We start from the raw sequence: 14,885 nt of genomic DNA, 5'->3' as shown, positions 1-14,885 counted from the left end.
ACGCAGCCTATCACCCGAGTACCCACGTCTAGCAGGTACTCAATACGTACCTGTTCTGCCGCTCAAAGTCCTTTCCAGGGTTGTGCTTCTGAGTGCCCATGTCCAGCGGGCATTCGTGGCGTGGTCCTGCCGATATCTCCTCTCCAAAGGGTGGATGGTACGCGCCGCCCTCCTTTTTATTCAATACCTCCGTGGAGGTGACGTGCATAGCATTACGTCATTGCCTGGGGGCAGGGGGTCGGGAGCGTGTCAGGTTTAAAAACTGAGCACTGACTTCTATTCAGTGCTCGGTTATTGTACTGGCTGAGCTGCTACTCTTGCAGTAGATATCCTACACTACTTGTTGCTGATTTGTGCTTGCTCCTGACTACTCTGATTTCTCCATTCCTGACCTGGCTCGTTTGACCATTCTACTTTTGGGACTGTGTTTGTTACCTGTGCCTATCGTTGCAATCACAGCATACTGGGTTCCTTACTTGAATTCCACGTTACACTGATTTTGGACTTTGAAGATCTGGACTCCTAACCTCAGCTTGTGAAACTACCCATTCCGGCTCCTGACCATGGCTTTTTCCGTGTTAACCCGCTTGTCTTTGCTATTATCTTTTATATCATTATTATTTTTCAATAAATTTGTTTCCAATACCTTTCACCTGTGTCCTGAGTCATTGGTACCCTGACCGACAGTTTTTTTAAATAGACAAGAAAGGTGAAGAAAAGGTCAGATTCAAGGGTGACACCAAGGCAATGAGCGTGAGGGGATGGAGAGATAATTACTCCATTGACATTGAGAAGATAAGGAGTTTGGTTGAAGAGAGATTGAGTTTTAGGAAACGTGCAGACATCCAGTTAGAGACAGAGGCAAGGCAGTTAGTTACACAATATGTAAATCAAGGTAAATCTGGGTGTCATTGGCATATATTAAAAGCCAAAGATTGAGATTAATTTGCCAAGTTAGGTAGTGTAAATGGCGAAGGAGTCCTAGAACTGAGCCTGAGTGAAGAAGTGAAGGGGAAGCATTACTGGAGAGGAAGACACTGAAGTTGTTATCAAAAAGGTAGGATGTGAACAGAGACCAAGATTGTGAAGAATTTGAAGGAGAAGGGGGTGGTTCACAGTGTCAAAAGCAGCAAAAAGAAAGGTCCAGTAGGATTAGCATAATATTAGTAGCCCTTGGATTTAGTAGCGAGTGGATCAGTAGTAACTGTAGTCTAGAGTGGAATAAAGATTGAAGGGGGTTAAGTAAGGAAGTAGGGAGATGGTATGGTAGTTGAACAGATCATTTGGGTCCAGAGAGGGATTTTTTAAGATAGACGTTATGGTGGTGTGCTTGAAGGAGGATGGGACAGATCCAGTAGTGAGGGAGAGGTTGAAGATATGAGCTAGTATAGGGACAAGAGTAAATGTGAGAAACTGAGTAATGTGAGGAAGGATTGGATCAAGGGGAAATGTGGTTGACAAGAAGAAAGAAGAAGCGCATGAACCACATATTCAGTGACAAGAGAGAACAGTGTGGAAACAACATCAAATGTGTCAGGTTACTGTTGCATGCCAGGGTTGGAAACATGAGCGCTGAGAAGAGCTAGTAGTAGTTATTATTTATTGTTTTATTTAGCGGCATCAAATTCCGTAGTGCTGTACAATGGGTAAACAAGTAGTATGTAACATAACAAATTGACTTACAGAAACAACAGGTGAGGAGGGCCCTGCTCAAAGGAGCTTACAATCTTGAGGGAGTTAGGGTTTATTACACAATAGGTAAAAGTGCCATTGGATAGTAGCTGGGGCTACATCATTAAGAACAGATGGGAGGGTAGAGTTATAGAGAGAAATAGCAAAGTTAGGGCATGACATGTTTGAGATGAGGGAGAGGTTGAACATTTCTAAAGATTGAGAGAGCTAAGCTCTCTGGTCCAGCAAGGTTGTTTGGGGGGAGGAGTAGGAGGCAGTGTGAGAGTGCAGGATAGGAAGTGGTGGTCAGAGAGGGGAAAGGGGAATTAAAGGTTAGAAATAGTAAGGTCCAGGGTGTGACCATCAATTTAAGCAGGGTAGTTGGTATGCTGGGTGAGAGCAAAGAAAAGATGGGGGGAAGCCATGAGGATAAGTGGTCAAGGAAAATATTAGCAGGACGAGATGGGCGGTATACAACAGCGATGCATTGACCTCAAATGAGGAGAGAGTTTTGGAACAGAGGAAATAAGTTGGCAAGTTGGGGAGAGCAGAAAGCCTACACCACCACCCTTTCTGTCATCGGGTCTGGGAGTGTGAGTGAGGTGGAGGCCACCATAGGATAGAGCAGCAGGAGAGGCACTGTTACAAGAGAGCAAAAGTAAAAGGAGGGCAGGTGGAGTGGCAGAGTATGTGGATAAGATTATTGAGAACCTTGAGTGGCAGAAGAAAGGGAAGGGAGCAATAAAAAAGAACCAAGATTTGGGGAGAAATCCCCAGCTGCTAAAAGTAGAAGAAGAGAGAGTGAGCAAATGTGGGAAAAAGAGGTACAGTGGGGGAGGTGGGGAAAGAAAGAAGGTGACGGTGAAAAAAGCCTGGGATGAGAGAAGGGGAAAATAAAGTAAAAAAGGGAGCGATACAGATTTAGTGTGGAGGTGTTGGTGGCTGAAGAGAGATAAAAGTTCTAAGATTGTGGACATGGTACTTCGACAATGATAGTGATGGGAATGGAATGGTAGTGGAGCAAATCCAATAAATAGGCAGCAGATTATGACAGTTCAGTAGAGTATTGATTGAATGTAGCTTCCAAGTTCATCTTTGTCCTTCCTTCTTGCCCTCCTTGATAAACTACTAATTATTGCCACTTAGTAAAACGGCACTTAGATGTAAAGTGGCACATACATGGAAAGTGGCCTGTTCCTACAGGAGGCTGTGTCTCCAAAGTCAGTTCTGATGTTTTAACTCTTTGTTGAAAAGCATTATTATAAAGGGGAGTAACACGTTTTTCAGGCTTCGCATATTCATTCCTGCAATATGCGAACATTATGAACTAATGGGGTACAACATATACGATATCTGGCTTTTCTTGATTATGGAAATAGAAGATTTATTTCCTAAACCAAAGCACCTGGGACTGCCAAAGGGTTGGCTGCACATAATATAACACAGCTGGAAATTGATTTATTACTCCCTACATATATTCATTGTGATCTTAATTTTAGTAGACAAAGCACATTTATTGTGAAATGATAAGTGAACATTACTATCACTGTAAGATAACTTTGTAGCTGTGTAAATTATTAGTGATGTCAAAAACCATTAAAGTGGGGAATGGGAAAATAAGTTTAATTACAGTACGTTTTTCACTTGATATATGCAAACAGTCATTGTGATTTCAAGTTTAAATGTGCATCCCGATATTAACACGGATATAAAAAGAACTATGTTTTTTTAATAGGTAAAATAAAAGATCTCTATTTAAAAACAGCATATGATTTATTCAAATTTTTCTGGGGGAATTACATTTCTCACCGGTTTTAGGGACCGAGTATAAGTGAAAATATGCCTCTGTCTAGATGCTATGGCTATCTTTCATCATAGTGGGTCCTTGGAAAAGCCTCCTATGGTAGGCTAACCAGTCCAGTCCTTTAAAGAAATATAAACAGTTACCAAGATACAATCACATGATCCAGATTCCAATAAGATAATATATATCAGACCCAATGTGGTAAAAAAAAACTTTGTAGTTTAACATAAAAGAAAAAAGTGCCCAGTCATACCTGTTGTAGTGCGCCTGGTTTTGTAGTGTGATAGAGGTAAAGGTCTGTGCAACTTCCATTGCATTTGTTTCCTCTTCATGGTGTACAAACAGAGGGAACTGAACGGACTGCAAAGGAGGTCTATCTCTCCTATTAAACCTTTATAACCTCCACTTCTTGCCCCTTGCAGCTTTGAAGGGGGCCAAGGGACAGTCATCATGGTCTCCTAAGGTTTTCTTTTGCTCCATGTTAAAGATGACACTGCTGTGCACATAACAGATTTTGAATTTAACTAAGGCAATTAATAGATTAGGGGTTGACTTTGTGTGATTTCATAATATTTTCCTGATATTTATATTTTCCTGAGGCACAGGCCACCTTCCATCTGTGTGCCACGTTTCACCCAAGTGCCATCTGTGTGCCACTTTTCACCCAAGTGCCTATTGGGTTTGCTCCACCACCATTCCATTCCCATCATCATATTTCTCCACTTACCATGCTCACAATCCTTGTGTTCCTCCTTTCACTCTTATCTATTATTAATAGAACATCTCTCTCCAGCCACCAGCACCCCCACACTATGTCTGTATTGCGCCCTCATTACTTTCTTCTCCCCTTCTCTCATCCCAAGCACTTTTCAACTTTACCTCCTCCCTTTCCCCCATCTCCCCTCACTCCCAGCAATCTCTCCACTCACACAAGTCCTAGTCCCACCTTCTCTCACTCTCTCTTCTATTACTTTTAGCAGCTGGGGATAATTCCCCAAATCCTGGCACTCCTGTGGTGCTCTCTTCCCCATCCTCTCTCGTTCAACATTCCAGAAACTTTAATAATCTTGTCCACATACCCTGCTGCTCCTCCTACCCCCCTTTTACCTTTGCACTCTGGAAGGCACATTTTGTCTGTAACAAACTAACAGCCTTACACGACCACTTTACCTCTAGTTCCCTGCACCTTCTCGCTCTAACTGAAACCTGGCTAACCTCTTGCAACTCTGCTTCTCCTGCTGCTCTCTGTTATGGTGACCTCCACCTCACTCACAGTCCCAGATCTGATGACAGGAAGGGTGGTGGGGTAGGCTTCTTACTCTCCCCAACTTGTACTTTTCAAACTATTCCCTCCACGCCATCACTCTCTTTTTCCTCATTTGAAGTCTGTGCTTTCCTACTATTTAATCCCATCTCCTTACGCATTGCAGTTATATAACGCCCCCCTGGCCCGGCTAACATATGTCTTGACCAGTTCTCCTCATTGCTTCCTCTCTTCCTCTCCTCTGATGGTCCTTCTGTTATCCTTGGGGTCTTCAACATCCCAGTTGACACTCCACTGAGTCTTTGATCTCAAAAAACATATTAACACCCCTACTCATGATGATGGTCACACCCTGGACCTTATTTTTTTTAACATGTTCTCTTTCACTAACTTCTCTAATTCCCATTTCCCCCTCTCTGACCACCACTTCCTATCCTGCTCTCTAACCTTGGCTCCTACTCACGCCTTTGCACCCTAACCTCGCCTAACTAGAGCTCTCAGCTCTATTAACCTTCAGAAATTCTCCACCAATTTACTCCCTCTCCTCTCTCCTTAAACATGTTGTGCCCTAACAAAGCGACCTCTCTATAACTCCACTTTCACATCTCCTCTTGAGGATGTAGCCCCAGTTACTACTCGCTCTTCACGACGTTCACGTTTCCAACCCTGGCACAGGACTGTAACCTGACACCTACAGCGTTGTTCCCGCACTCCTTAACGTAATTGGCGGAAGTCTCATTCCATGTCTGACTTTCTGCACTATAAACTAATGTTACATTCCTACTACTCTGCTCTCAACCTTGCTAAAGAAACCTACTTCACCTCCCTCATCTCCTCCCTGTCTCATAATCCTAAACAACACTTTAGCACTTTCAACTCCCTTATTCGACCTATCCCTTCTACCCCTTTCACCAACCTTAACACCTCTGACTTTGCCACATACTTCAATAATAAAATCGAAACTCGTAACTATCAGATATGACATATCTACACAGTCACCACCCTGCCCTCACCCTTCCTCTGACTTTGCGCCTGCCTATCCACTGACCTCTTCTCCCTTCGCTACATTAAATCAATTCTCTGCTGTCACTGAAGAGGAGGTATATGCTCTTCTTCTTTCCTCTTGTCCAACCACATGCCCCCTTGACCCGATCCCTTCCCATCTCACCCAGTCTGTTTCATCTACTCCTGTCCCTACTCTAGCTCACATCTTCAACCTCTCCCTCACTACTGGATCTGTCCCATTCAACTTTAAGCATGCTACCATTACTCCAATCTTGAAAAGCCCTCCCTTGACCTGACTGATCTGTCCAATTACCGTCCCATCTCTCTACTTCCCCTCACCTCCAAGTTCTTGAAAGAATTGATTATACCCGTTTCCTGAAATCCCTCCAAAACCGAACTTTTCATCTTCCCTCCAATGCTAAGACTCACCCATCAGTTTCCCTCAATGTTAATGGTGCTATCATCTCCCCTTCCCTTCATGCTCGCTGTCTTGGTGTCACCCTTGACTCTGACCTTTCGTTCACCTCCCACATTCAGTCTGTCTTTAAAAACTGCCGTCTCTATCTTAAAAACATTGACCGCATCTGTCCCTTCAAGTTCCTGACTCTTACTTTCAAAGCCTTTCATAGTGTTCCCCTACCTACATCTCATCACTCATCTCTAAATACACTCCTAAGCAGTCTCTCCGCTCATCCAAAGATCTCTGATTTCTTGCTCTCATGCGAGCTTACAAGATTTCTAAAAGGCTGCCCCTAACCTCTGGAATGCCCCCCCCTCCCCGGCCTAGTTAGTTTGACAATGGATAATGCAGGCAGCAAGAAACATAATGCCACCACTGAGGGGAGGAAGGCAGCAGAGATGGCAAATCCGTCAAAATTGGAGTGAGGTCTCAGTTCATCAGAGGGCACAAGGGAACCTATGTGAGTCACATTAAGAGTGTTGGAAATGCTAAATGAGGGGGGTAGTGAATTGAGAGTTTCAGATACTGCCTGAACAACCCCGTTACGATCCCTACAGAACCCTAGAGTAAAAATGTTACATACGTTCCATCAATGTTTCAGATACAAAGCTTTATTGACCTCTAACATTATTGCACTAACACAAGTTAATCAAATGTATATTTAACTTTTCTTCCCCATAATGCCATAATGCGGCACTTGCGCAAGTAAAAATTTAAAATGGAAACCTCAAGCCACATCAAACAGAGAAACCTGCATACAGGCAGGGACATAACTAGAAACCACCGGGCTCTGGTGCGAAAAATTGCCCCGGGCACCCCAATTTGAACAGCTAGTCTGTGCCAAAAACAGAACTTCTCATCTTCCCTCCAATGCTAAGATTCCCACATCAATTGCCTTCATTGTTAATGGTGCCATCATCTCCCCGTCTACTCTTGTCTTGGTGTCATCCTTGACTCCGGCCTTTCGTTCACCTCCCACATTCAGTCTGTCTCTAAAAACTGTCGTCTCCATCTTAAAAACATTGCCCGCATCCGTCCCTTCCTCACTAAGCATGCCACTAAGGCTCTTGTCCATACCCTGATTATCTCCTGTCTTGATTACTTTAACTCTGTCTTAGCTGGTCTCCCTCTTAACCGTCTCACCTCTCTACAATCCACCATGAATGCTGCTGCCAGAGTCATCTTCACTTTCCTAACGTCTCTCCCCCCTCTGTCAGTCTCTTCACTGGCTGCCTGTGTGCTTCAGGATTCATTTCAAAATCCTCACTCTTACTTTCACAGCGGTTCCCCTCCCTACATCTCCTCACTCATCCTAAATACACTACTAACCGGTCTCTCCGCTCATCCAATGATCTCCTTCTATCCTCTCCTCTGAATTCTAGCTCTCATGCACACTTACAAGATTTCTCCAGGGCTGCCTCTGTCCTCTGGAATGCCCTCCCCCGGTCTATCCGTCTCTCTGTCTTTGGTCCTTCAAAAAATCCTTCAAGACCCACTTCTTTAAGGACGCTTATAATATTGCACTTTAACACCCCCCCCCCATATTCCCTTAGCTCACATCTCCTAGTCCCACTTTTACCTTTTACCTATTGTGTAATACATCCTAAATCCCTCTAGATTGTAAACTCATTTGAACAGGGCCCTCCTCAAAAGGAGGTTGATGCCTAACCTCAGCCAGACTCTCACAGCTAACAGTCTGGTCATACACCAGAGGAACCATATCGCTGATTGACATTGAGAACAGCCGTGTAGAGCGGAGCCCGCTCATAATAATTCTGTGGACAGACCAGAAGCAACTGACCCTAACAACCTCTTTGCACATGATAGGAGCTTAGAGGGTTTGCGACTGACTTCAATTGTATACAATCCAAGCTCTCCTGTGGGAGAGAACCCAGTAGGCTTTGAGTGGTGGGTGAAATACAACCTGGCCTCGTTGGGCCCACTGGTAGAAGGGAACACGATGAAGTAGATCCAAGCCTTGAGGAAACACTACCAAATGCCTTATTCTGAACTCTACTATCTACAAATACCGCACTTAATATCCAAAACGCTGGTTTACCCAAACACACCGTATTTAGAAAGCTATACGCGAAACAAAAAAGAGAAGAACATCTGATCTCTTCACTATACACTCACATCATAGGCAAACAAAAGATACAAGAACTGCCCTATAAGAAGAATTGGGAGACTGGACGTCCTGACAATCTGACTGAAGATTGGGCAGAATTTTCTATGATATACACAAAATCACAAATTGCACACAGGTTAGAGAAAGAAGATCTCACGCTGGTATATGACACCGGTTAGTTTGAAGCAGTGTCTTTCACTTATCACTGCACTTTACTTTCACACATGCGGTAAAACTGCAATCTATCTCCACGCCTGGTGTAAATAAGATGTGATTCACCAACTATGGATACAGGTGTTTCAAATTGTATCTTTAATTTTAAACATCACAATAGTTCTGTGCATGTGAGTGGCTTTGCTTGATCTCAAGAACGAATAACGAGTCAGCATCCGAGGCCATTGCTAAGCACTGGTGATGCCTTCCCCCACATTTGGTGACTTCCTGTCATTTTTAACATGGAAGTATCACCTCTAACCAGCCCTGGGACATCCTTCCCGTCAGATCGTCTGGTGCTGTTTCCCGCCGGGTGCCATCCTCTGCTGCTGTGGCATCGGTTCTCCCCGCTGGGGGTTTGCTGCGGGGGGTCCTGGAGGTGCTCCGGTCCCTCCACCTGTGCTAAGGGTCTGCTGGGAGCGCACATGCCCTATGATGGATACTTAAAACCTCCAGACCTCGGGCTTCGGGCTTCGCTCAATCTTGCTCTGATTGGCTAATCATCAGGCTCAGCTGTTTGGCACCAGCCTGGCTGCCATACAAAGATTGTCAGGAACTCCATTGTGTAAACTAATCCCATTAACAGGATTACTGCCAGGGGGAGATTCGGTAGCTAAAGGGGGATTAAAGGTTGGGTTGTCTACATGTACCTGTTTATCAATGTTAATTTATGTTATTGAAGTTCTGTGGATATATGAGTCTATGTTTTACAACAATAAACTGTTCATTCCTGCTGTACTCAATTCAAGCTAGTTGTGTCTACTTATTGAGTACACATAGCAGGGTTCCAAGGTGTGCATGCTGGCTGGTGCTGGAAGTTATTCAGGGGACAACAGGAGGATACTGGGTGATCTCTGGGAGTTACTACCCTGCTCACTCTATTCTAAATCCATTTGTGTCCATGTATATACATACTATATAACTTTACCCGCAGATATTTTGGTTTCTTGACTCCTGCTAAATTCCTGACTACTCTCTCTGATCACTACCTGGATTGACTTTGGATTGTTTATTGGACTTCGTCTGTTTTGCTGCCTGCAATGACCCCGGACCATGACCTGTTTATTCTATTGACCTTTTCCTTCTGTGGATTCTCCCACAAGTACCCAGACCTTTCTGCATATGAGATCCCTCTCTCTCGGGATGTTACAGGAAGAGACTAGCCAAGCACTATGCATAATCTGCGCTCATGATCCATATTTTCATATATTTTAGATCTTCCAAATATTACTGTTTTACTTATATTCTTTACATACCTCTAAAAATGTTTGGTTTAGAGTTGAATAGTTAAAAAAAAGTGTCACTTTTAATATTTGTTATAATAAAACAAAATTTTAGTTAAATTATTTGTTTTATGATACCTATATTTATTTGTACACATTTTTTTAATAACCCTGGTGCCCTCCTCTATCTTCCACAGTCCTTTTAAAAATTTAAAAACTTCCTGTGGGCAGAGAATATTGAAAAATGGAGTCTGTACAAATCTAATAATGGACCCATTTGTGTGGCTAACCAACAGCATAGAAACATAAAATATAAATATGACCACTAGGTGAATTATTTACACAGTCCATGCCACAGCACATCACCATGTATAGGTTATATTTTAAACAGATGTCAATTGAAGGAGACCTTCTCATCAACACTTCTATACATGGCAGGTCCAACCATTTAAGTTCAACCATTGTTCTCTGCTGTAATATTCAGCGTCTTGACATTACGGAATTCTAAATTATATGACACCTGCCCCTGGCCTGATTATGACATGCTTGAGGTGTTAGAAGTTAACAGATTAAAAATACACTTTACTTAGTTTTCATTGTGGCTCCTACATGTGTTTGTTAAATCTGAACTACTATAAAATACATTTCACAAGAGAAGTTAAGTTGTAGTCTTGCAAATTGCAGTCAAGTTTTTGATATTTGAAACTGATGAGAGTGTGTTTCAAGTACAAATGTGTAAGTCTTTTTAAATATTTGCAATGATATCAAGTGATTATATATCATGTGGTTATACTGTCATAAACCGGTACCGATAAATTATATTGTGTAAAGAGCTGGATACAGACTTAAATTGAATATGTTTTACAATTGTATTTTTTATTGTATACAATGAGAAGTTGAAGACCTCTTGACTGCTTCTGTCTCATTCCTCTTGCAGTCATTATATTTCGGTTACATTTTATTTTTTTTCTCCTTTCACATCATTACCTCTTAACCGCCTAATAGATTGTAAAGTTAAGACAGCAAGACCCTCTTCTCAATTTCTACCAGTATTGTAATGGTACAATAATCTTATTGTCAAATCTTACTGTCAAATTGTTAATTTTCACTGACCTCCTATTGTAATAGGACTATCGAATCTGATGCTATATAAATGTGATTTCATTCAATTACCACACTGAAATGTTATTAGTCAAAGGGTCCCTCTGAGCGATTAAGACTGAAACTTTCTATTATTTTTCCCACAAGGCAGTAGGATAAAAAAAAATTAGCGTGAAAATTTTTTTAGTGTGTTTATCTAGTTGGCTGGGCCGATATAGTAATGACACAAAAAAATCTACTATACATTATGAAATGTATTGTTGAATAATACTATATTTTTAGACTTGTGCATTCAGATTCATACAAAATTTCATTTTAACCAATTTTTTATAATTTTGTCAAATTGTATGAATGTCTGAAAATGAGGCGGGATCCCTAACAAAACAAACAAAAATGAAGCAGAAAGCTCTGAATTTTCATTTGAATTTTGTTGGTTTTTTCACTTTCACTAACACTTACTCATGCTCACATTACTCACACTCTCTCATTCACATTCTCTTGCAAGCTCTCGTTCTACCTCCTACACCAACTTTCATGTCCTGGTCTCTGTCAGGCCTTGCATCCTTGTGTGCTCCAGGTGCCCTTACCCGCAGTGATAGGCATCACCAGTCCTACAGTCCTTAGGTAGGCAGCATACCCAGACTAAAGTCTGGATGCCATATATCAACCTACAGCCATCTCTAAGGCAGAGCAGAAAGGGCTCCTGCAGCACTGATGGCTGCTCTGCAGCGACCCCGGCAACAAGACAGCAGTAGAAGGGGCGGAGCCTCTGTAATTCACACCCTTAAAGGAACACTGAACTGAAATTACACACAGGTTTACAAGGGAGGGACCTATAAAGCTCATAAAAAACAGGTCACTGCTTGTTTGTTCCCAAGCTTTGGTGTTTGCCTCTGGTCCCTATTTGTCAGGGCCATGTGAACACAGTCAGCACCCTTGCCTCCCCAACTAGTTAACCTCCACGCTGGAGGCTCTCCCAACTGTCAACACCTACACTTACCAGCAGATTGGGGTGCAAAAGACATTTTGCACTCTCTCTGCCACCCACATGCACGTGCACACCTTATAAAGGAATATCACCCTGTTTCACCTGAGCAAGGTATCATACAGAGCCTGTGTTGGGCTAACGCAGGGGTCTGGCATTTGGAGGGTTAACCTAGCCAGATGTATTTTACAGCCTACGGCTCGCTCTCTTAAGCCACTCAGACTGACCAACACCTTGTACATACCAGAGTCCTGCCATAAATTCATTCAGGTTCAGCCTCACTGACCATTAGTGGTAACTGATGGTCTTCTATGCTGGGTTTGGGTCATCTTGAGGACACAATGCAATCTCTCAATCTTAACAGATGTATGTTAAGAGTATATGTGTGTGTGTTGGCCTGGGAGGGGTGAAAAATCTCACCAGGGGATAAAATTGACTGTTTTTTGGAAAATCAGAGAACCTCTCCTGGAACTTTCTATGGATTTGGAACATGACAAACTGGTATCACAGCGCCATTGTGTGGTCAAAACCAGATATTGCGCGTTCCACCTGTAACACACTCTTGTGTCACTTGGGTGACCTCTACATTCACAAAACGCCTCCATCTCTACCTATTTAAACCTGGTACTTCAACTTCTGGGTGACCCTTGGTTGGTGTATTCTCCTAGTTTTCCTGTGCGTGTTTATTGTGTCTGATGTCTTCGGCTTGTTGACTTCACTCCTGTTTTGCTGATTTGGCTCCTGTTATCTCAACGTCTGATATTGACTCGACTAGTTGACTATGCTCGTGGATTCTGATTCGACTTGTACACCCATTGACAGGTGTCATGATAACAAGATTTTCAGTCTTATTCACCTGTCCGTGGTCATAATGTTATGGCTAATCGGTGTATGAAAGGGTCCTGCCATTTTCTCCTAGCTCAGTTGTAGAGCTTGCTTGTGCCAGTGAGTGTTTATTAGTGTCTTTTGGATTTTGACCTTGTTGCCTGATCTACCAATGTGAACCCAGCCACCTGCTCTTGACGTTTTTCTGTTTTTGACCACGTTTTTGAAATTCCTTTTTGTACCGCGAACACGGCCCCATCGCCCATTGGGCTCCTCCGTCTGACCACATGACTATTATGGATTACCAGCTACTAGCTCGGGCTTGCTTACTAAACTGACCCCTCCTTGTATACTAGACTACAGCACTTGTTTCGTGTTCTGACCCCTGCTCTGTGGCTCCACAACTCAAACCCTGACAGTCTGCTTCCATGCTTCACCCTCTCTTACATTCTTTTACTCTCATTCATATTCTCTCACACGCTTATTCATTCTCTCTCACGCTCTCTCGCAATGACTCCCTACCTTCTCCACCGACTGCTTCCGTGTTCCTGACTCCTTCTATGCAGCTCTGCTTCATCTCTTACCTCTTTTTGTTCTTCTGTCTTCTTTCTTCTGCTGCCAGAATATTATTAGTAGAGGGGTAAAATTAACTACTAATAATAAAAATTATCAATACAAAAGAGCTTCTTCTAAGCAATTCAATAGGATGCAGAGACTAAATGGAAATAAACACCCTGTACATGGGCAGAAAGGAAAAATAGAAGAGAACAGTGACATGTGACACCTTTCACAAGTGATATGCTAAATGATATGGCTCTGAATTAAAGGTACAGTGATTTATTAGTTACCACAGCAAATTCATAGTCCCTTCCATAAGGAATGCTTCCTATCCAAACACATATTTTCAACATTAACTATTGCACTGACAAACCTAATAAGATTTAAGCATACAGTACTAATTCCAAATAAAATAAGGTAATCTTCAGAACCACTTTTCTTTGATGGCAATCACACTGTAACTTTAGCTATATCAGTTACTATATATTAACCCCCTAAAAGATGGAGGCAATTTTACGCTTGAGAACAGTAGATTTTTCTACATTTTTCATTCAACTTTAATGTCCCCTTCTGTCATCTAGTGTATCCACATAACTTATATTCAGTATATTTCTTAGGACAAAATAGTTGTTTAAATAGGTTGTTCTGTGTGCAAATGTGAGGTAATGGATGTTCAGGAGCCAGTACTGCTATTTTTTGTGCAACGGGGGACTCATTTTCTGGGAAGGTTGCCAAGGTGGGCCAAGTAGGCATAAACAAGCTATGGTTAGCATTTTTGGCAGCATTCCCAGAAAATGTGGTTAAGGTTCAACGTTCGTCCAATAAATGTAACAGGTGCTGCTTATTATGTATTAGCTAATACAGCAAAGACCTTATTACATTAAAAAAAATGTCTGCAGCAGGATACTATCTCACATGCTGACCCCCCTCTCCTTACACCCTTCTTGTCAGTGTCACTGGTGGTCAGACAATGCTCCAGTCTTTGTTAACGTGTGAATTGTACCTTTGTATGTAGAAAAGTCTGTGTTAGCTTCATTAATGCCTGAGGAAGGGACCTAACAACTTGGTCTAGAAAGCTCGCAATTAAACTCTCATTTAGCCAATAAATGGTATAATTTTAACTATCCTTTTCTCCAGTCTTCCAGGTAAACCTTCACTACTGCTAACACATTGCATTATGGTTCTTACCTTAGTGGCCCTGCCATTTTGTAGCTTGGCACTCACGGACCTACAACTATGGCAAGTATTTTTTGAGAAACACACCATGTGTATGTTATTGCGGTAAAATATTTATTACTAGATTTTGTTTTATTTCTTTGCAGGGGGTATTAACAGGCAAGCCCAGAATGGTTCATTTGTGAAGTGTAATTTTTGTATGTTGGGCATGACTCTTTTATGGTAATTAACATAATCTTTTTGATTTAAAAACACTGTACTACATAGAGTATATAACATATAAACAGTTATTAAAATACATTGCCTGTTTTGGCTCTCTCATATTTCAAATAATTTCCTATCTCGATTCTGGTTCTTATATTCCATATTATAAAATCAGATGATCAGAGGCGTATATAGGGTATGGCAGCCATGGCACATGCCATGGGCGCCATCTCAAGGGGGGCGCCGGTGAGCGGCTTTTAAATGCCGC

This window comes from Sceloporus occidentalis, unplaced genomic scaffold (assembly GCF_023333645.1).
Source record: "Sceloporus occidentalis isolate IW3139 unplaced genomic scaffold, rSceOcc1.0.p SCAF_203, whole genome shotgun sequence".
NCBI classification, from domain to species: Eukaryota; Metazoa; Chordata; class Lepidosauria; order Squamata; family Phrynosomatidae; genus Sceloporus; species Sceloporus occidentalis.
The sequence above is the reverse complement of the archived record's forward strand: the minus strand, read 5'-3'. Positions refer to the sequence as shown.